The sequence below is a fragment of the Ambystoma mexicanum genome, chromosome 6p (assembly GCF_040938575.1).
Source record: "Ambystoma mexicanum isolate Mex_15411 chromosome 6p, UKY_AmexF1_1, whole genome shotgun sequence".
Lineage (NCBI taxonomy): Eukaryota > Metazoa > Chordata > Amphibia > Caudata > Ambystomatidae > Ambystoma > Ambystoma mexicanum.
Window position 1 is genome coordinate 641,071,578 of NC_090935.1, and position 22,800 is coordinate 641,094,377.

Sequence of the window (22,800 nt, forward strand, 5' to 3'; positions counted from 1 at the left end):
CAGTCTAATGCTTCGAAGGGAAGGCCTCAGACGTAAGAAAAAAGCATCTAAGCCCTTGTCCCCTTGTGCTTACTCCCTACGCAGCCTGGCGAATTGTAATCAGTCTATGGATAAAAGTGGTCTGACTCTATCCAAACCCTGCCGACTACAGGTGTCAAGGTTTTTCACTGTTGCCATGGGTGACATAAATATTGGAGACCCAAGGCGATGTTCTGAAGACGAGACCGATTTACTGGAAGCACAAAGCATGAACACAGAACGTGTTGATGCCAACAAAGACATGACCATCCAAAGGTGCACACAATCTGTTGACAGAATACCATGGTAACAAGAGAGAATGTGTCACAATGATAAGGCTCTCTGTGGCACTGGAACTGAGTCAATGTGTGTTTGGTCTGAATTAGCCACTACAGGCGGACATACAGACTTTGCTATGGAAAAAATTGGAAAGAGTTTGGAGGACCCTACCTGGTCGTGCCAGGTGCAGGTGCTCCAAGGCTTAAAACTCACAGGGCTCAACGGCCCCATAATGGCAGGGATTCACTGTTAAATGTCACTTCCTTTTGACACTGTAAGGCACTACATCCTGCATTTACTAGATATAGCCTTTGCAGTCCTGCATCTGAAAGACGATCCATCAGCGGTATTACTCAATGCATAAAACGATTAAGTGTGAAAAGCATCATGTGTACAAGTGTGAACCAGTATTGGCTATTACCCATGAATCTACTACAAAAAGAACAACACTTAGAAAGGACCTGAACATGCAAGTGCCATTGGTTAAGCAGATGAAACGTTTGTCGCGATAAGCATCTTTGTTAGAAAACTCTGATGCTGAGGGGAAGTGTGGAGGTAAATCCTTCAGTAACATTAGGGTGTTCACTTTCTATAAAAACCTAATTTGACGCCAGGGAGGCATTGCGTTTACACAGTACCATAAGCGGCTCCCCACCGCTGCATTTTCATCATTTGCATTGTGGGGTGCAAATGTAAAGGGCAAAAGGTGGCGTACATGGATGTACGCCACCTTTTGCCCTTTACATTTGCACTCTGCAGTGAAAAGTGAGTTAATGCTGTCTGGCATGCTGGCATACCAGGCAGCGTTTACTGTTGTTTGTGAGCACTGCTTGCCATGCTCACTTGGCAAGCAGTACTCACAAATTAAATGAAACCCTCGCCGACATGCTCCTATGTCAGCAAGGGTTTCATTTAAACTGGGAACACTGCTTAGCATGTAAGTATGTTAATCAGTGTTCCCAATTGAAATTAAACCCTCGCTGACATGGGGGGTGGGTTTAATTGTAAATGTACATGCTCCCTGCCGAGCGTGTACAATGGATCCCTATGAGGGCTGTCTGCTTTATGATGGTGCATAAAGCAAGCAGATTGCATAGGGATCTCCAGCATATACGCTGGCATGAAAATGCATGCCGGCGCAGATGATGGAGCATTTGTATGGAGGAGAGGAAGAGAGTGGTGGAAACGCAAGTCATGTTCCAGGCTGGACTGCCCCACCGGGACATCCCCCGGTAGGCCTCTGTCCCAGGGCCTCTTTGGCCGGACGGAAAGATACAAAACGCTGCGACTATGGTAATTAAAATTGTAGTTAACACGTTCAGAATGTTGGAGCTGGAGGTTTGGCTCAAACCCCCAACATTTCATGTACAAGTCACAGCACTTATTGACTGTGCCACAGAGACTGCTTTGGAAATGGCTGTACAGCAAGCCATATAATATCAATGAGAGCAAACGCTTGTTTTGAAGTAACATGCCAAGATTCACAGACAAAACGGCACAAATGAGATCATATACAGTTTATAAAAAGGAGAAGTGCTGGAAATATGATTGGATGGTGGTTGTGGGGGCATGTTGGGGAGGGGCGGTAATTGGCGGGCTGTGACGTGTTAGTCCCTCTTTTATGTTGTTGGTCGTCCCGGTTTTTCGTTTTGGAAATCTGGTCACCCTAATCCATCAGCAGACAGCAGAAGCAGAAGGCGACTCGAGGGAGGCTGTGGCTGAGGGCAGCAGCCAGACTGCCGCCTAAAAGGTAAGGATTATTTTTGGTGCCTAGTGCCCCACTCTCCCATTGTATCTTCTGCTGAGTGTAGTTGAGCACAAGGGGCAATGTAATGCCACTGCCCGCAGGCTTAACACGGGGTCTATCCTCATATTAAGATATGGATGTAGTGTAACTTACTGAATGGCACGTTTCACTGAAGCACTGGCTAAAAAAGGGAAGAAAAAAAAAAACAGAAATCTAAAAAACACTCCTCCGAGTCAATACTTCACATAAGTGACTGGACGTTACATTTTCGAACTCTGGACGAGTGTAATTAAGGTTGAGAGTTCAATGAAGACCCCCGACGATGCCACTGTTTGATACAAGGCTGGTGTCACATCAAGAACACTTTAAACACGACCTACTTTCCACATGGAGAAAAGTAATCAACCACACTCTTCACAAAAGAACCAAGTACATGGAATACCCAGACCATTTACACTTAACACAAACCTAAGCACATGGGAAACATAAGTGTATAGCTGCTGTTATTCGTGGAGACATGTTAACGAGCTTGAAATATGCATAATATCTGCTTATCTTGCTTCAGCATCATTGTGGATACACCACCTGTATCCACAATGGCCAATTCACTGACACTGATTCGAATCAGGCCACCATTTGCTTGACTGGGGTATCACACCAGGTCAGATTGATCCTCGCATACATTCTTTGTTAAATGAATGGGTGCATTGCCATGTTATCCAATGTAAAATAATAGTTAAATCGTACTTGTAGGTTATTTTTACTTGTTTGTGGTTTTTACTGATGTGCACATTTTGGCTATGTTTTCCTGACTTTCATTTTTTGACATAACGTTATATTGTTAGTCGGGGTTTGGTAGACAATTTTCGTGGCTCTAACTTGCAATCCACACAGCCACGTGTTGTAGTGGTGTCCTTGAGTTGTTAGAGTTATTGAAAGAGGTTCCGCAGAGCTCATTTTGAAGGGGGCAGAGGAGAGCCACAGCTGTCAGAAGGGAGTGTCAAAGTCAGATACTTGAAGGAGCACACGCCTGTTCATGCCATGTCGCAGTGGGGACGACGGATAGACTCGGATGAGTATTTTGGGTAACACTGCTGAGTGACCATCAATTGCTAGTTCTTCTCTGGTACTTTTACCTCCTTCTTTCCTCTCCTCTCCAGGCTTACCTGCCCTTCTCTCTTCTGGATCCTTCCCATGCCCCCACAGTCTATTTTCTAGAGCCAACAGGAACATTTACCAACTTGGTCCAGTGAAACTATGGCACGTGGGTGCAACTGGCCATGAGGGTGTGGTGTCCGTGTATTTCTGAAGTCTGTGTATATCACCAGTCATATCATATGCACTTACTAAGTGTGTTTCCAAAATGCGCATTTTGCAAATTATATGTGAGCAGTGTATTTCCACTGTGTGCATGTTGCAAATCACGGGAGGCGCGCCCCCTGCGTGTATATTTTGCAATTCATGCGTTGGCATCACATAACTAAGTAATGGGTGGGCATTAGCATTACAAAGTGTCCCAAAGTCTGTTTATTATGCAATGGGATTGATTAATCACAAAACGTTTTTCAATGGGTACAGGCACAAATTCTTCTTGGCCCTTGAACATAGTATGTATGCAGTGGATGCACTTTACCCATTTGGTCACGTTTCCTGTACCTATGACCTACTCAGTGTCCCTACATCTTTCCTTTCCACAGTGTGATCTCTTTGACCAATCCTTGCACAGTGAGGATTGCGTAATTGCACTTTAGTTTCCCTCCCATGCACTTTGCATTGCGTGCCCTGAGGCAGGCCTTTGTGCACATTGTCTGCCTGTTCTTTGCGCACTGTGCCCTGTCACACAAACTTTGCCTGCTGTGTTTCAAATCCAGGGACCTGTCTAATGCACGTGCCCAGTGCCCTGCCTCTGCAACACATCCACAAAGCCTGGTGGGAATTAATAGCACAGAAGCTCCCCCCAAACACCCTCAGGAGTTGGGCGAGGCACCAAACCTAAATCACGTCCTCTGTATTTCATACCAGTTTCCTGCACGTTGTGCACTGTGGATTGTGGGCAAACAGGCTTGGCACTGGCCCTTGGCCTGCCTGCCTCTAGGGTAGAATATGTTCACGCAGCTGTCCTGCTGTGTACATAGCACCTACTGCCATGCACACCCCACAACACAGAGTTATTAGTGGCCTGTGCACATAACTCCTACAAGCGTGCACACACAGGGTCACTAGGAACACCCCAGGACTCTGTTTACATCCCTTCATACCCAGACCCCATGCAAGCAGTCCCACACCTCTATGCATGTCTACTACCTCCCTTCACCCACAAGAGCACTTACATGTGTGCATAGCTCCTACATTCATACAGATCACTTGGGAGCTCTCTCTCATGCCTGTGAACATAGCACCTACTTCTATAAAGACACAAAGCCATTGAGAGCGTTCTCAGGGGAGCACACATAGCGCTTACCTCCCTACTAACCCAGGGCTATTGAGAGTGCTCTCAGACGCCTACACATAGCCCCCATCACCCTGTACACATGGTACTGTTGTATGTGTGCTCTCAGGGGCCTGTACACACAGCCTCTACCTCTGTGCACACACTGTGCTATTGATAGCACTCTCAGAAGCCTTTACGCATAGCTCCTATCCCCTGCACACGTTAACCCATTGAGAGGACCCTCAGAATCATGTTCACATAGTTCCTATCTGTTTGCACACATTGGGGCACAGAAAGCATGTGCAGGGACAAGTAAGTGTACAGAATTTTCATCTTCCCTCACAAAGCAAGTTAGAGTGAGAGCAAATAGCAGATCCAATGAAAATCTTCACAGAATGTCACTAGTGACTACCACACACCCTGGGGGCCTACATCTGCCAGAGCCCAGGGCTAGGCTTGGAGAGGGGATGGGGGACAACCGTGCCATAGTAACTAAGCACTAAGCAGTTGGCATTGATTTCACGGTGCCCATTTTCCCTAACAGCCTCAGCTCGTATTTGCCTACCTGTGCTTTGGCCCAACAAAGGCCCCAAGCTACGAGTCAGTTAACATAGAACCAAAGGAAGGTCCGGGGGTAGACAACACGGACTCGTTCATGGCCTGGGGATTGACCCTAGCCCTTTTAAAGTGCCTAGAAATACCCTTCAGATGGCACCATCTTCGAAGCAGGGGAGGGCAGGTGTTCCTTCTTCCTGTTAATTTCAATCTCCTACTCTTAATAATAGCAGGTTTCCTAACACCCTTTTGGTGTGGGACCGGGTGTCTCGTGGCCTTTCTAATGCACAGTGTGTTGGGCTCACGCGCTATGCTCGCTCGTTCAGCAAAATATTGGGCCACTTTGACAACATTTTCCAGGGCCTTTTTTGGTTCCCAGTCCGGCCCTGCCGGCCCCTGCTCTCCGCCATACAAATGATTGAAAATGGGGAATAAAGTTAATGGAAGGTTTACAATCCTTACTCAAGGCTTTTATGCTTTAAATGAACATTACGCCCGATGGAACATGAGCCCCTAGGTGTGTTAATAACATAGCAGGATATATTCTCAAAAAAGTGTGAATCTTAATGAGATGCGCAATGGCGCAAAGATGCTCCTGCCCCATTGTGCATATCATTGGAGTTGGCAATTCACAAAGAAAACAGCAAAAAATGCCCAGTTCGCAAGAGGTTGCAAATTGTTGCGCAAAACGGGAGAAAATAAGTGGGCATTTGAGCGGTGCATGTTTTCTGGCACATCTGGCATTTTTTATATGTGAATACTGACATGGGCCTCATTTTGCACTAAACACATGTGCATCTCATCAGATGCCCAAAAAATTAGCCCATCTACCCTAAAACACACAAGCAAAGTATTTCAGACAATTTTATTAATGTTCATTCTTGTTTTGTTTGATGTGCATTATACATCTGAGAATAAGACAATAATGCATATTTTTGTAATTTTTATTATGATATAGGGCCTCATTACGGTATTTTACCGGTACCGGTAAATCCTTACCGCCTTACTACGAGGTCCCTTTGCGGGTTGGGGGATTTAACGGCTGCTTTTTGCAGGTGTTAAAAACCAACCCGCAAAGGGACCCAGGGAGCTAATTACGGTACCGCAATTTGCGGTACCGTAATTAGCGCCTTCCCCATTCCCATTGAGCCCTATGGGGCAAAAATGGGAATGGGGAAGGGCAATGTTGGAAGGGGGAATTACCGCCCCGCCAACCTTGGAATGGGGCAGTAATTACCCTTTCCGCCAAGGTGGTGCCGGTAATTTACCGGCATGAACCATGGCGCTAATAGCGCCATGGTTCTCCGCCATCCGTGTAATGAGGCCCATAGTTTGTTACAAACTTTACGTAAACAACAAATTTCCTTTCAGATCATTCCTTGGTGTTAATCCAAATGATCCTCAGATTAAACTGCTAAAAAGACCAAGCTCAAGCAAACTTTCACAAACAATCGTCCCCTGAATGGAGAAACAAGACCGTATGCTCTTCTTAAGATGAAAATAGGCTTTTACCCCTAGGGAAATTCCCCAGAAAGTTGTCCCCCTCTCATTTCCCTCAGTCTTCCATCGTATTTCTACCTTATTACTCCATCCTTACTCTCCCCTTCCTCAATATATCTCTAGAGTCTCTCTCACAAATGTCATTACTGCAAATATTAGTGCGCGTTGTTCCTATGGGGAACATATTCCACCACTCTTCTTTTGTTAGAGTAGTCAGTTTGTTCATCTTTTCCCCCATATGTTTAGTTCTTGTCTGTTCCAATGCCGGGCATTGTAGTATCAAGTGTTAGTTGACTCCACTTGGTTCTCCTTCCCACAAAACCTACATTGTGCCTCTTTTTGGGTCAGCTGTTGCCTTATGGCCATGATTTCTCTCATTGGTAAAAGGTTTGAGGGCCGATTCATGGAACAAATGTGTGGTGAAAATCTCAGCGCAAGCCGGCGCAAGCGTGAAAAAGCAAGCGCACGCGCACGCGTGCGATTCATGGAAGGGCCTGCGTGTGTTCACTGCGGGATGTGCGCCAAATCCGAGCATGGTGCGTACGGGCACACACGTCACAGCAACATCCCGAACGCCGTGCGCAATGCGCACAGGGAAAGCGCACAACGTCGGCGCACACACCAAAAAGGGTTCGGGACACGGGGCGTAACACGCGGAATGGGTAACAACGCGTGAAAAAGAAGGCGTAACTGGGGAAGTACTGCAGGAAAATACACGGAACGCCCACACGCATGCGAACAACAAGTATTCATGGAATCGAATGCTGGAAAGCCGCGCACGCTAAAAAACGCACGCTAAAAGACGTGCACATGCATCAACACGTCCGCCACACGAAGGCAGGCAGAAGCGTCCCTGCGCGCAGTATAAAAGTGCACGCAAACAACAAACATGGTTATACAGCTACGATGAATGCCCCATTTGTCGCAGCACTGATCGTGGGACACTGCAGGAGGAGGAGAAAAGCCAGGCCCCTCATTTTTTTTACCCGTACTAGCCTTTTTGGGATGCCTGATGACCAGCTCTATGGCAGGTATAGGTTTCCGCCTCGTATCATACTAGACCTGGTCAGGGAGTGGAAAGATGACCTTACATCTCCACCATGTGCTCCCAAGCATTGAGCTCAATGTCCTGCATTTTTTGGCCACTGGGTCATTTCAGCGGACAACTGCCATGGTGGGGGGGGTGGTCTCACAGGCCACGCAGTCACGTTGCCTACACCAGGTGTTGTCAATCATGACTGCGCGCCCCTCAGTCCGCAGGCACATATACATGCCCAGAACACCTGCAGAAAGGCAGGCCGTGGTCCAGGACTTTTACAGGGTGGCACACTTTCCGAAAGTGCTGAGTGCCATAGATTGCACCCATGTGGCCCTACGTCCACCTAGGTCCACTGAGCACATCTATCGAAACCGCAAGCACTGGCATTCCATCAACGTGCAGGTTGTATGCGATGCCAAGGGAATCATCACCTCTGTCTATGCAAACTACCCTGGCTCTACCCATGACAGTTTCATATACAGAATGTCCGCCCGGAGCCGGGCCCTGGAAGCTGGGAAGCATGACGACACATGGCTCCTAAGTGAGTACAAATACTTGTGCATATGCATGCATGTCACACAAAGACAAATACACAAACCCAAATAATCACAACCATTATCACCTCCCCAGGGGACAGTGCCTACCCTCTGAGCAACCACATGATGACGCAAAACCGGAACCCCACCACACCACCACAGGTAAGATACAATGCTGCTCATATTGCAACCAGGGGCATAGTGGAGCACACATTCGGAGTGCTCGTGTCATGCTTCCGCTCCCTTGACCGCTCTGGTGGTCAGCTACTATATGCACCCCCAGTAGTGTGCAGGATCATTGTGGCGGCATGTGTCCTGCACAATGTTGCAACACGGCAGGGAGTACCGGTGGACATGGTGGTGACCCCACATCCCCAACCACAGGCACAGGCGCTGCCCATGGAAGGGGAAAGGGCTCATGGCGAGGCAGCCCGGACCCAGCTTGTGGCCACATTTTTCACCTAAACTCCCACCCGTGCAGAGTGCACACAGGCCTGGCACATAGCAGGTGACAATTGATGATGACAAAGAGACAGTCAACTGTCACAAACTTACCACCTTGAGAATGTTGCCATGGAAGTGCTACATTGTGTGCATCCCTAGCTACTTAAACATAACCAATCCTGTGTGACCAAAAGGAACACATGCATTGTGTGTATCACACCCCCGCCCTGCAAAACAGGCCATGACAATCCCTGGTATGTCACCCAAACCCTCCCAACCCACATCACCCTTGTCTGCCACACCATGACATGGCATGCAATAGCAAAGGCCCAACACATGACAAATAAGATATGAAGTGACATGTGATAAATGGAAAGTGGCCCCAGATAATGACGCCTGACATGGAATCAGATGAAATGAATGACCAACAACCTCCCACACATACCAAGTCATACAAAAATGCTTTCCACCAGTCGTAGCATGAACACAACACTGAATTCCTGTTCACATGCACATTGGGCAAGGCAAAATCGCTACTCCCGAACCCGTGTGCTGTGTGTGTCTCCTGCAACACAATGCTCAGCACACAGCATAGTGAGCAGCCATTGTGTTGGGGATACACCTTGAGCATCACATGAAAGGGACTAACAAAATAAATAACCAATTGACGCATGTACAGGATCTCCAAATGGTAATAGATCATGTGCTGCAGGGACACAGCGTGCCCGAGACGGCAATCTGTGTGCACCTGTGGGCATGGGAGGGTGGTTGTATGTGTGGTGGAGCATTGTGCAACTGTGTGTGCCAGTAGGGACATGCACTCAATATATGCATGTGAAATCAAGTGACCCTCAGTGTCCTGTTCACATCACATGTGAACATTGCCCATATGTACACCCCAGCATGTCAAACCACACCAATCCCCTGACACCTGATAAGTAAACACAACACAGGAACAGGCATTGACCAGCAGAACACATCATGTTCATAGTACCCCACAATTACAATGTCAGAGTGCCCAAACACTGTAGCCCAAGCAACTGTCCAACAACAAAAGGCCCTCCCTCGTTTACACATCACCATGACCTTCTGAACAACTGTGTCTGGGGTATGTAGGCTTCTTCCTTCAAGTCTACCTGGCTACAGGATCACCCTAACCCTTGGTCTCCATGTTCCACCTTGCGTGTAAATAGGGTCCAGCCCCCTCAGAGGCCACCTTGACTGGTAAAAATACCAAATCGCAGAGAACTCCAAGGAGCCAAACCCCCAAACCTGTAGGCACCGAAAAACCCTGGAAGAGTCTCCAGTAGATTACTTGAAGTAGCAGAAAATGTCCAAGCAGAATGATAGAACAACCAGTTCAACAATGGTCCAACAGGATGGGTACCATTATCTGTACATAATATACAATGAGGATGCAACAACTGATGGATAGTGTCACAGCTCCGGTGTCCAGGCACATGAGTGGCACAAACCAACCACCCCCTCCGTGGTCTGGGCGCCTGCAAGGTCAAACTTACACAGGCCTCCAAGACCGTGGCAGGGAAGGAGGGTCAGGGATCTGTTGTTTGGACAGGCATTGGTATTCAGGATAACAGGAAAGAGGGGCAGGAGAGGGGAGTTGGATTGGCAAGGGAAAGTAGGCAAAATACAAAATACAACTATTGACAATAACACATACTCAATCAGATAAACCATGTTCATCATGCACATTGTACCAAATGAGTCAAATGCAAGCCAAAGTGAGACTTATCTCTGGGGTGAGTGATGGCCTCCTGCCTGCTCTCTGACTCCTCTCAGGTCCAGGAGCAGTTCAATGCTGCAAAGAGAGCGTGAGTTACTAATCTGTGTGAACACACACACACAACACCATTCATGCCCCAAAGTAAGTGACTTCTTCACAAACAAACACTCTTGTCTGCTGTTTTGTATGTATACGTTAGCTTGCCCCCGTGATGGTTCATACACTGTCAATGAAGTAAGGCAGGCGCACATGGGTGCGTGGGAAATGGAAGACCATTGCATCAAGAATCACACATGATACAATAGTCCCTGGGTGAGCTGCTAGACGCGTATAGCGTATAGCGAGGTGCGACTTCAGTACAAGTCGTGTTCTGGCAGCTCCGGATTTCAATAGGTAGTGCACGTGGCAATTTGCACATGCAAATGATATGCACTGCACACGAGTCAGTGCCTCACTGGGTGTCCCTGTGCGCTGTATCAGTTTCTGGCTAGGAATGCTACTGCGCTAATAATTTAGCTTCAATGGAGCAGGGGGGACTTGCGGATATGGTCGATGGCCCCTGCGTGTGCCCTGACAACTTGTAAAGCTACTTGCCATTTGTCCCTCAATGCATCTTAGCTGTACTGTTCACTTCTACAACAATGCTTGGCCAAGCTCACCAGCACTGGCGCTACTTAGCATGCATGTGCAAGTGGTCTGGTGGAAGGTTGGCTGTGGTGTAGCCCCTTGTGCTGTTCCCCTTGCTTAGAGCTCCTGGAAACACGTCTGCTTCTGTCGGACGTCTGAGCACAAGCCCTGTGCTTCTGCTTGCGCACACATGCGCATGTCTGCACCACCAAACGTGGCCAGGTTTCAGTAGTACTTGGCCCTGTGTCTGCTGGCAAAGGTAGTCTGGAGGCTCATTTTCCTGCAGAAAGGGCATAAAAGATATTAATAAGGCTGGAAAGTTCCCTGTGTGTGTGTCTTCATGCTGGTTGTCACTGGGCCTTGTTAGAGACCTACATCCGAACTCCTCCCACCATCAGTGTGACTTTGACAGGCAAAGGGTGCAGGCTACTGTTTACAGCATGACGTGCATCAAGCACATATACAGGCAAGAAAAGAACATACATCACAATCCACATCAATTAATGGAGATATCAATCATGTACTCACCCAAATTGATTACAGACATGGCGTGGATAAAACCCACTCAATCCCCACTAGGGGTGTTAACACAAGTAGTAAAGCAGCAGACAGGCCACAGATATGACGAAAGTCCAAAGCCCTTGTGTAAATGGTTGTTACACCGAACCATCCTTGCGAGCCCATGGATAAGGGAAGCAGGAGTGGCCTATGTGAGTCAGGACCCCAAGATGCAAACACATACACGAGACAAGCTCGAAGGGCCCAGCTGGAACAGACAGTGGATGCTATGAAAAGCCACAAAGCACCACACCGTCACATGAATGCACAATAGACAAGCAATTTTAAACTATATTAACTAATTAAACTAACTATAGAAAACCTATATTACCTAATTAAACTAACTATCAAAAACCATATTAACTAACTAAACTAACAATAAAAATGGCCACATACGAACAGGGGGGAAGGCACCCAGGAGGGGGGAGGTACAGGGTGCACCTCAACACCCACATGCGATGATGTTGAGACAAAAAAAAACCTCCATGGGCTCAACGCCTGCACAGTCCGACCTGTGTGGGAGATATCTCTGGCTGAAAAGGTTGACGGGGCACAGTACCCTGACCACACCTAGGCACAGCTTGCCCCTCGTTGGCAGCAAGTCTGCGGGACGGGTGAGCCTGGTTCTGTGCGGCAATGACACGTAGGTCAGCATGTAGAACCTCGCGTTATACACGTGCTTCCTCTTGCAAGGTAACACATGTAACACGGAGTTCTTCCTGCATGGCCTGGCTGGACAACTGGTACACCTCCCGGCAAGCACGTTGCTCAGCCGAGATGGTATTCTCTAGCTGCTCCAACCTCTCCTCTGACCATGTCCTCTGGGACATCATGAGCACAGCCAGAGTAGATTTGAGGGATTCATAGTCAACCCTCATGGCCTCCATGTGTGCCTCTGCGTGAGCAGAAATTGCTTGACGCAAAGACACCATTTCAGCCCAGCGTGCCCTGTCTGAGGCCGCTATGCCCAGCCTGAGCGAGCAGGCCATGGACTGTGCCGCTCGCTGCTGGAGTTCCACCTGCCTAGCAAGGTGGAGCACGGATTGGGCCACACGTTCCATGCTCTCAGCGATGTTATCAATTGCTGCCCCCTGGTGTTCTGAATTGGCAACCATGGCTTGCTCCCAATCAGTATATCCCAGTGGCGCGCGGCCACCGCATTGTTGGGCTTGACACCTGCGGGGCCCAAGGAGCCGACGTCCTTGTTGGGTTGGCACCGCCCACGGCTGCAGGACTCAATTTCTCTGTCGACGTGATGCCCCAGGCACATCAGCAACTGGTGTGGAGGGTGACCCTGCATCCCGATCCACCACAGGCGGAGGTCCCACCACCGTCTGGCCCCTCAGTGCAGGTGTCGCAGACAGAGGAGCGTCCACATCAGAATCACTCACCCCTGACGAATGGACCCGATGCACATCCAACTCGACATTGTCGTCAGAGTGATCATCCGGGCTAGACTCATTGCAATCCATAGACAAGATGGTCTGTAACACAAGTGGGTTCTCGTGGTCTACCACTCCACGACCCCCACTTGTGCCGGGTTGCTGGTGTGATAGCAACCCTGTGTCTGGCATGACAACACCATCCTCTGGCTCCATTGCGTCATCATCTGAAAAGTGGAGAAAAATTAACATTAGTACACATGTTAGAAGCACATAACACACACACACATAGACATCACACAGACAGCCAACACATGAAGCAGACATGTCACATACACATGAGAACCTGGCATGCATGCAGTGGCCTTGATATGCAAACACATCCCAAAAGCAGAAATGGATGTGTCTATATAGCAAAGCCTACACAAGTACAAAATGTAGTATTTGAACTCCATCAGACACCACCTCTGTCAGGCTAATGTCACACGCAGGAAAGACAGATGCAACTAAGAGATGCAACACATCATAAGCATTTCTGAACTGCAAATTGACCACTGCTGCAAGTGAATCCGAACACACAATGACACAGGTAACATGCATGTAGACATGCATCACTAAAGCATCATCATCAATATAGCTCCATCCATCTGCAGCTCAGCCCGTACTGGGTGGCATGGGCCATGTAGATATAGTGAATGTCCCAAGCAAAGCAAGGGCCTGCAACCAGGCATGAGGGACCATAACGTCCAGTACCGTCCGAGCTGCAGGACATGAGCCCTCCACAACACCCCTCAGGGCCTGATTGAGCACATTCACCCATGAATGTGCCCTGTTACATCATTCCTTGTGGAAATCTCCACGCCCAGGAACCACCATAGTAGCTACGTGGGCCTGGGCATACACATACTGCACAACAGTGAACCTTCGGGATCATGCCAGTCCCACATAACGTGCATAATGCAGAAATCTCACCAGCATCAACGTCAATCAACTACATATTAATCAGTCAACAAAAAAGCTGCAGAGGACACATGTGTAAATGATCACTTTCACAAACACATGAGTACTCGCAATGTTGCACTACACAACGTTGAAGCTGCTTGCATATGTACTTGTGAAAGCGTTCAAAAACACCCATTTCCCCATACACCTGTATTGTGAACATGACCAGCATCCAATACACCAAAGCAAGCAGCTACAGCGCTGCTTGCTTTGATGTATGTGGAAGTGCACACATATACACGTGAGGGAAGCTCCACAGTCATTACAACCCGATTGGCAGGCTACATTCAATCAGCGCCCTATGCCAGTTGGTATAGGCCGCAGATTGACCAATCAACTCATCTAAACAGCCACTAGGGAGTTCCAATACTGAGTAAATGTGACACAGGATGCACCTGTGCCCGTCGCATTCATGACAGAGAAGGGATGAAAAACTGGCCATACATGCCAGGTCACTTTGACATTGCATCAGTGAGTAGGCATGTAGAATGGTGTAACACGGCTCAGAAGTGGGTTGATGCAGTGCAGAACATGTGTATGTTACCCACTATCTACATGAACAAGTACATCATGATGTGTATCAATAAACGTGGAGGCAGTGCAAGGGCAAGTTCAGGCATCACGTGCAATGTGCATGCAATGGGTTGCATGGCTACAAGCAATCCCCCCCCCTAAGTGAAAATGCAGGGATGCATTGCATGGCAGTGAAGGGGTGACCATAGACCTGTGTATCAGCAGACAGTGTTGACTAGCATCAATTGCATCATCTGAGTCAACTGACAACACAGCAGATGATGATGGGACAGTAAGCAGGACACATGATGAACCCTCTGTAGTACACCCATGTGTGCAGAAGCCACTACACCAGTTGAACAGAGTCAGTGGGCCTGAAACAGGGGAAGGCCTGTGCCCCACACAGACTGTGGCACCCTAAACATGTGTGTGATGCAGGACTGAGCCAGAGTGGGCATGGAATGGATAATCAAATGCCAGGAAATGTAGGTCATCCTGGACACGTACTACAATGATCATCCAGTCAAGGACACATAGGGGAATGCATGGAATGCACATGGAGCATGAATGGGCACTCATGTCCCTGCGGAGCATCTGCCATCTGCACACTCAAAGTGAGACACCCTGCATGAAGGACAGAGGATGTACCCCACTGCATGTGTCTGGCAGGTTGGCTGGTGGAAGATTGGTACACAGGAGGCTTGAACAGGCCACTGCAGTACGCCAACATGATGCACACCAGTGCAATGGTGAAATTGAGGTGCAGGGGGGGTGGAGGGGCAAGGGAGCATGCCTACGTGGAGTACCCGCATGCAGGCAGGAGACACATGCACTTCAGTCATGCAATGACATAGTCCCAGTGCTGAGAGGAAAGACACCCCAGGCTACATGCAGAAGGACCAGTGAGCTGGAACATGGACCTGAGGGGCAGCCGGGTGAGCAGCATGTGAGTAGGGTGCAAGTGCGGTGATGAGGACAGTCCCTGTCTGATCTCCATGTCCAGCATCCTGCACAGCAGGCACGCATCAGTGAAGCATTGCATGACTTGCACATGAGAACCATGTACACATGCCCTGTGGTGGCAGTCAAGCACAACACATCACACAAGCAAAACACACATGGCCTTGACAAACACGCTCGTGCAGAGTGAGGTCTTCCTCCTCAGGTGGTGGCCCACTGCCAGTCACCAGAGTCATGTTGTAATTAGAAGCATGCTTCGCCTTAGTGCTACGTTTGAGGTCATCCCAACACTTTTTGCACTCTTGAGCTGTGCGCACCTCATGGCCGAATGCACTCACACAATCCACAACTTGCTTCCAGTGGGACATACGATGGGCAGCGTTAGTTTGACAATTCGGCCCCACTAGCATTTCACGGTTGTGGTCCCGCACGTAGTCCACAAGGAAGTCCAGTTCCTTCACCCTGAAAGTCTTCTTTCCTGACGTGCTGGAGGCCATGGCTGTGTCTGGGGTCCCAGCCTGTACTGCAGGTGCAACCTTCCTCCTCTTGGAAGGTGGTCCGGACCCTGGCTGGAAAATGCCACCCTGATCAGTATGGGCAGTGGCGCTGGTGGATTGAACCGAGGGAGTGGCAGGTGGAACAAGGACGGAAGCCCTGGCTTGCGTCAGTGACTGCTGGGTGCCCTGGAATGGACCCTGCACAGCAACATCTGCTGTACCAGGGTCATTGACCGGGACAGGGCCGGTCTTACAACAGATTGCAACCCAGGCGGGAAGCATCGTTGGCGCCCCTCCCCCGACCTGTGATCTCATGCATGTATCATGGGCTGAGCAGCAGGAGTGGGGAGTATGAGTTAACAAAATTGTCAATGCTGGCATCTGCTGAATTTCATGAACCTCAGAAAACAGCAATAAGATGGTCAAACCCGAACAGGCCTGGTTATGTTAGTCTGCTTTTGCTCTTCGTTTTAGTAACAATGACCAGTTTGCTGCTGTGACTCAGGTCAGAGAATTGACAATTTCAGATCTACACTAATGTCATTCGTATGACCTCAAACCTTTAGCCACTCTTAAAAGGTGATGAACTGGTCTTGAACGGTGTTACTCAAACCTCCAAGAACAAGCACCAGCAACATGCCAACTGATAGCTGTACAAGCCCCTCTATATCAGCATTAAAATACATGCATTTATTGCATCAAATATTTCACGGGAAGTTAAATATATTTAGGAGGGACACACGTAAACAATATCACTACTCCATGTGAGTGGTAAAGTCTTCTTTAAACATATGCAGAGAGTTAACATGCATGTACAATTCAACATAGCTCACAATGTTAATCTTGGAGAGGTGGCCTTCTAAAATTATGACATTACAATGTGGACTTTACATTGAAACACACTGCAGTGCATTATCGTGGAAGAGAAATGGCAGTTTGAGTATTGGGGTTTGTTTCGCTCATGCTTGTGAACTCTCCAAATTCTTAAATGTTTCCTTCGTGATCACTCATTTTAGCTCCCAACAGCACCATGAAACTGTAAGATCGCAAAGAAAAACGACGTCTACCATGCCAACATAAAAACAAAAACAATCAAATTCTTAAAGGGTGGAAGATGACCTTTTCTTGGGACTCGTTAAGTTTACTTTTTGCAAATTACTAGTCGCGTGCTGCTTGAATACCAGTGGCCCTTGCACATTGTGCAGTGTATAGACAAATTTCATTTCAAGGGACTTGGAGTACTGTGGATATCAGGGGAAGGATCTCCAGTGTACCCCAAGCGTAGTGCGCTTTGCCCTCTACCCTCACCCCCCAGCTTTGCAGCCCTGCGCTTTTTCACATTCTCCATTATGGTAAAGAACATTGTCCCGAGCTTGGGAGAGAAATGGACTATGCAGAAGGAGCTGACTACCCAGGGTGTGTTTAGCTGCTGGTGTATCAAATGCAGAAATGGGTGGCATCAAGAGCCCCACGCTCTAAAACATCTTTGCAGCTAAGACCAGCCCCTTCCATCACAATGTCGGCAGGAAACTGCTAATGGTGGCCCAGTAGTCACTAAATGGTTTCGTGCTGGCATTGAGATGGGAGGGGAGGTGCAGTGGGCTGTGGGGAGTGTGCGTGCCTTGCAGGGACGCACCGTGGGCCCCGACCCCTATGGGCCCATGGTGCGTCCCTGCAAGCCCAGAAAATGGCCAAAATAATAGTTTAAAGCAGCGCTATTTCTTTCATGCTGCTTCTTTTCCAAACTATATATCAATTACACTTTAAACCACTTCCATGGCACTAGTGATGAGTTACTTCACTATGCGCCACGTGGAGTATGCCCAGCTGAGGTGCCCCTCACCTTTCGTGGCCTCCCAGCCATGCCACAGATGTAGTAGTGCCGGCACAGATGTGGTAGTGCTAATGGGAGGTGTACATGACAATTGTCCTGGGCAACTGGGGTGAAGGGGTGGGATACAAGATGTTAACAGCAGCCCTGCACCTGAAAGGCTGTATGTGACCGCGGTGATAAAGTGACGGGTCACGCAACTCTCAGGCACCCCAAAACTGCAGTAGAACCATGCACGCAACCCCCGCTAGCCCACGTGTGTGGAATTAACCTCCTGCAGTCTGCGGTGGCACCCAGGGACACGAAAAAAAAAACACATACGCGTGGGACACACAGGCACTATGACCTCGAAAACGTGTACGTGATACACAGGGGCACCCGCAGTGGGAAAAATAGCATGCGCGACTCACCATCAGACCAGCGTGATAATGAAATACACGCATAGCCAATACCCCTGCCAAAAGAAGAGATATGTCCTTGATCCGCTGTAAAGTTGTGATGGTGTGCGAAACAACATCAAGTAGCAACACACACGTCAGTCTCCACGAAAGGCACGTACAGCGAACTGCTGGCCCCGCTCACCTTTAACCCGTGCTGAGGGAAACGCCTGTGTGCGTCACTTCACATACGCGCTAAGGGCCTTTCCTCGAATTGCACGCAGTGACACCTGGACGTGCATTTTTTGCACATGTACAATCAACATGCACCCGTGTGGAGGGAAATGCCCATGCATGTTACGTCACAGACGCGCTTACGCGCTTAGGCCCTTTCCTCAGATTACACCCATTACCACACGTACGTGATTTTTTTGCAACTGTGGATGCACCCGTGCTGAGGGAAACACCTGTGCGTATCACGTCACATACGCGCTTATGCACTAAGGGCCTTTCCTCGAATTACACGCTGACGTGCAGTTTTTTCACATGCCAAATCACTCCGTATCAAGCTGGCCACGCGACAACACATGGAAGACCACGCTTCTGCCCTGAAGGCCATTTTCCTGCCCCCCAGAGCCCGGAGCACGCTCCCACCTGCCATCTGCTGCTGCCTGCCTGCTGGCCACGTGCCCTGCTATTTGGTGCCTGCACATCAGCCATCTGCAGGGGTCCAGTTGCTGTGACCACCCCTGCTGGAACAGAAGACTCCCAACTGGTATTCCATCGCTCCACAGCCCATCCCCAGGACCCAGTTGCCCACCCACACCTGCCTCGTGGGTTACCATGTCCGACACAATACCATCTGGCACCAGTGGCAACCCCCCAGCAGAGAGGCAGAGGGCTGCCAGCTTCACTGCCAATGAAGTTGGCATCCTGGTGGAGCAAGTCCTGGGACATTATGATGCCCTCTTCGGAAGTTCACGCAACGACAATGAAGGACGAAAGAGGATCTGGACGGACATCGTGACTGCCATCAACATGGAGGGGGTTGCAGCTCACGACATGCTACACGTCCGGAAGCGCTGGGAGGACTTCAGGTCCAGGACCCTCAGCAAGGCCCGGCGCCTCTTGAAGGCAAAGCATGCAGAGGGGTGCTGGGTCCGCCTTAGCAACATCCAGATGAGGGTCCTGGAACGCATAAACCCAGCGCTCCACCTCCAGATCCTTCAGAGGCAGACCCGTCCGGAGTCGAGCGGTAAGTGACCATGCGTACTGATTGGACGCTGTGCATGTTTAGGTGTGGCAGGAGTGTGCAGGTTGGACATATGTCTTGGAAGGCCCATGTATGGATGTGTATGTACAGGGACATGAGCCTGCCGCATGTGAGTCCAGTCATGTGTGAGGCACATCAATGGTGTATGTGTTCGAATGCATGGTGCCCAAATGCATGTGTCGGTACACACATGTTTGAAATGATGTGTATGTACTGTGGCATGGTTGTGGTGTGACACATGGATGCTGGTTCCACCTTCATGTATGTGCACAATGTACATGTGCGTGTGTGTGTATTTGACATGTGTGCCACTGTGATACACCATGGATGTATGTGACACCGACATGTGGGAGGCTGATTGGCAGATGTGACATGGATGCCGATGATTTAACTGCGACAGGTGGTGGAGATGTACAGATGCATGTATGTCTGGTGGCATGTGTGCATGTGTTTGGCACTCCCCGTGTTGCATGTGATGTCACGCTAACCTTCGGATGCTCATGCTGTTGTATGTGTATGGATGGTGCTGCCTGCTGCAAAATTCCTGTTAATTTGCGCATGTGTGTGGGTTCAAATGATAGGTGTATCGGGGATTGTGTTGCCATGTGTGAAGTTTGACACTGCCACTCAGGTGCAACTGTCATGTGTGTATCAGACCATTGTACAGTGCCCTGATGCCTATGTTCTATCTCTCCCTGTCTGTAGCGTCAACTGATGAAGAGGGCGCAGACGGTGCTGTGGAGCACAGCGGCAGGGATCCCACCACCTGCCAGAGATGGAAGGCCCAGCTCCCTGCCCATGTTGTCATCTCGTCGGGGAGTGAGGGGTCTGGTGCCGCATCCGCGGCCGCAGCTGCCGAGGGTAGGTTGAAGAGGCGGAGGTCGGAGGTGGACTCCTCGGCAGCAGAGGGGCAGCTGAGACCCCACAGAGGCCTATGGAGGAAGATGGCACCGAGTTATCCAGGTTGGTGGAGGGTTTGGTTGAGGAGGAGGCCCTGGAAGGGCCAAACATGGGGTCTGGAGTGGGGGATTCCACTGGTGCTAGTGGGTTAGTCCAGGGGCAGGGACAGGAGACAGCACAGGTGGCCGCAGAGGTGCCTGTGTGTAATCCTGTCCCCGATCCTGTGACTGCCTCATCCCGCACCAGCAGGGATGCCTTCGTCCAGACCCGTTTTCAGCGAGGGGATCCGTTAACAACAACTGGCCTTCCTCTCCCTGTGGACGTGGCAATCCAGGACCGTGTTGAGCCTGTCCTGGCTGGGGTGGCGTTGCGTCAACTTGGCATCCGGGATAACGTGCAGGGTTCTCGTGAGGACACTGCACGTTATTTCAGATGCCTCGATGGCTGCGTCGACTGGCTAGGAGGGATCACCGGTGCTTGGTTCCTCTGTGTGCTGGACCTTCTACCGACCCCCTCCTCAACTGAACCCCCTATGCGCCAATCGTCCTCCGTGGCATCTTCCTGCCCACGTATCACCTGGGCACCCTGTAGAGCTGCCCCTGACCCAGCGACCAGGCTGGTGGAGGACACATCCCTGCCACAGTCGGGAGTCGGAGGTCCAGCAGGGATGGCCACCACAACAACTGGACCCCAGCAGGAGGAGGATGTGCAGGCATCGACAGGCAGGGTACGTGCATGGCAGCAGCAGGCTCAAGGTGGGAGCGATGATGGCTCGGGGCAATCAACATCACAGGGGCAGGCATCGGCCAGAGGGCAGGAAGACCCTGGATTGGGAATGTCTTCCGTGTGACAGCGGTTGTGCCAGCAAATAGATGCAAAGCGACGGTGGGTGGAAGAGGCACGGCTCAATATGGTCAGGGCGGAGAACTTCATGCGCAGGGCGTTGAGGCGGGCTCAGTGCCTCGAGGAAATTCGCAGGGAGTTGGAGGTGGTCATGGCTTTATCCCTGCGAGACCTCGGGGCCAGGGAAGAGGCCCGCCTCCAGGACATTGAAGAGGAGTTCGATGATGCCCTGGCCCAGGACATCAAGGAGTGAGCCGTTGGACTTGCCCGCTGCCATTGTATATAGTTCATTAGTTTCCTTTCTATTTTTTTTTCATTTGGGGAGCATGGACTATGTCCCACCTTTTTGTATATAGTTATTTATTAGGTAGGGTTTTTTTAGGTTTCCTTTGGATTGTTGGGCTCATGGACCCTTGGATGTTCTTTTGTGAATAGTTTTCGATGTGGATTTCATTTTCTTGGACCCATGGTGGAATACCTTTTTCTGAACTCTGAGTTTTTTTTTTATGGACAGACCCACAGGAGCCATTTTACTTTATTGGTTGCAGCATTCATTTTATTTTTTTCATTTTTGGAGTTCTGGACTTGGATTCTTTCTTTTCATTATTGTGTGATTTTGTTTTATTAATTTTGTTGATTCTTCAATGCACTTTTTTTCTATACTTTACTTGTGTGGTCTTCTATCATTTGTTTAGTGCATGTCACAATGTTGTTTTTCACAATCATGTGTCACCATTGTGTGGGTCTGAGGGACATGTATTCATGGGCATGCTGGTTATGTATTATCTATCATTACTTTGGGATTTCAATGTGGGGTGTTTGGACTGGGGTGGTCTGGGGTGGGATTTGGGTGGCCATAAGGCCCATGGGTCTGGAGTGTGATGACGAGTTGGGTGGGGGTGCCCCTCACTGCTGGGTGGGTGGGGGTGCAGGGGGATATGAGTCGGGGCCTGCTGGCAGGTGCCCGTCACTGCTGGGTGGGTGCGGGTGCAGGGGGACATGAGTCGGGGCCTGCTGGCAGGTGCCCGTCACTGCTGGGTGGGTGGTGATGCAGGGGGACATGAGTCGGGGCCTGCTGGCAGGTGCCTGTCACTGCTGGGTGGGTGGGGGTGCAGGGGGACATGAGTCGGGGCCTGCTGGCATGTGCCCGTCACTGCTGGGTGGGTGGTGATGCAGGGGGACATGAGTCAGGGCCTGCTGGCAGGTACCCGTCACTGCTGGGTGGGTGGGGGTGAAGGGGGACATGAGTCGGGGCCTGCTGGCAGGTGCCTGTCACTCCTGGGTGGGTGGGGGTGCAGGGGGACATGAGTCAGGGCCTGCTGGCAGGTGCCCGTCACTGCTGGGTGGGTGGGGGTGCAGGGGGACATGAGTCGGGGCCTGCTGGCAGGTGCCTGTCACTGCTGGGTGGGTGGGGGTGCAGGGGGACATGAGTCGGGGCCTGCTGGCATGTGCCCGTCACTGCTGGGTGGGTGGTGATGCAGGGGGACATGAGTCGGGGCCTGCTGGCAGGTACCCGTCACTGCTGGGTGGGTGGGGGTGAAGGGGGACATGAGTCGGGGCCTGCTGGGAGGTGCCTGTCACTCCTGGGTGGGTGGGGGTGCAGGGGGACATGAGTCAGGGCCTGCTGGCAGGTGCCCGTCACTGCTGGGTGGGTGGGGGTGCAGGGGGACATGAGTCGGGGCCTGCTGGCAGGTGCCTGTCACTGCTGGGTGGGTGGGGGTGCAGGGGGACATGAGTTGGGGCT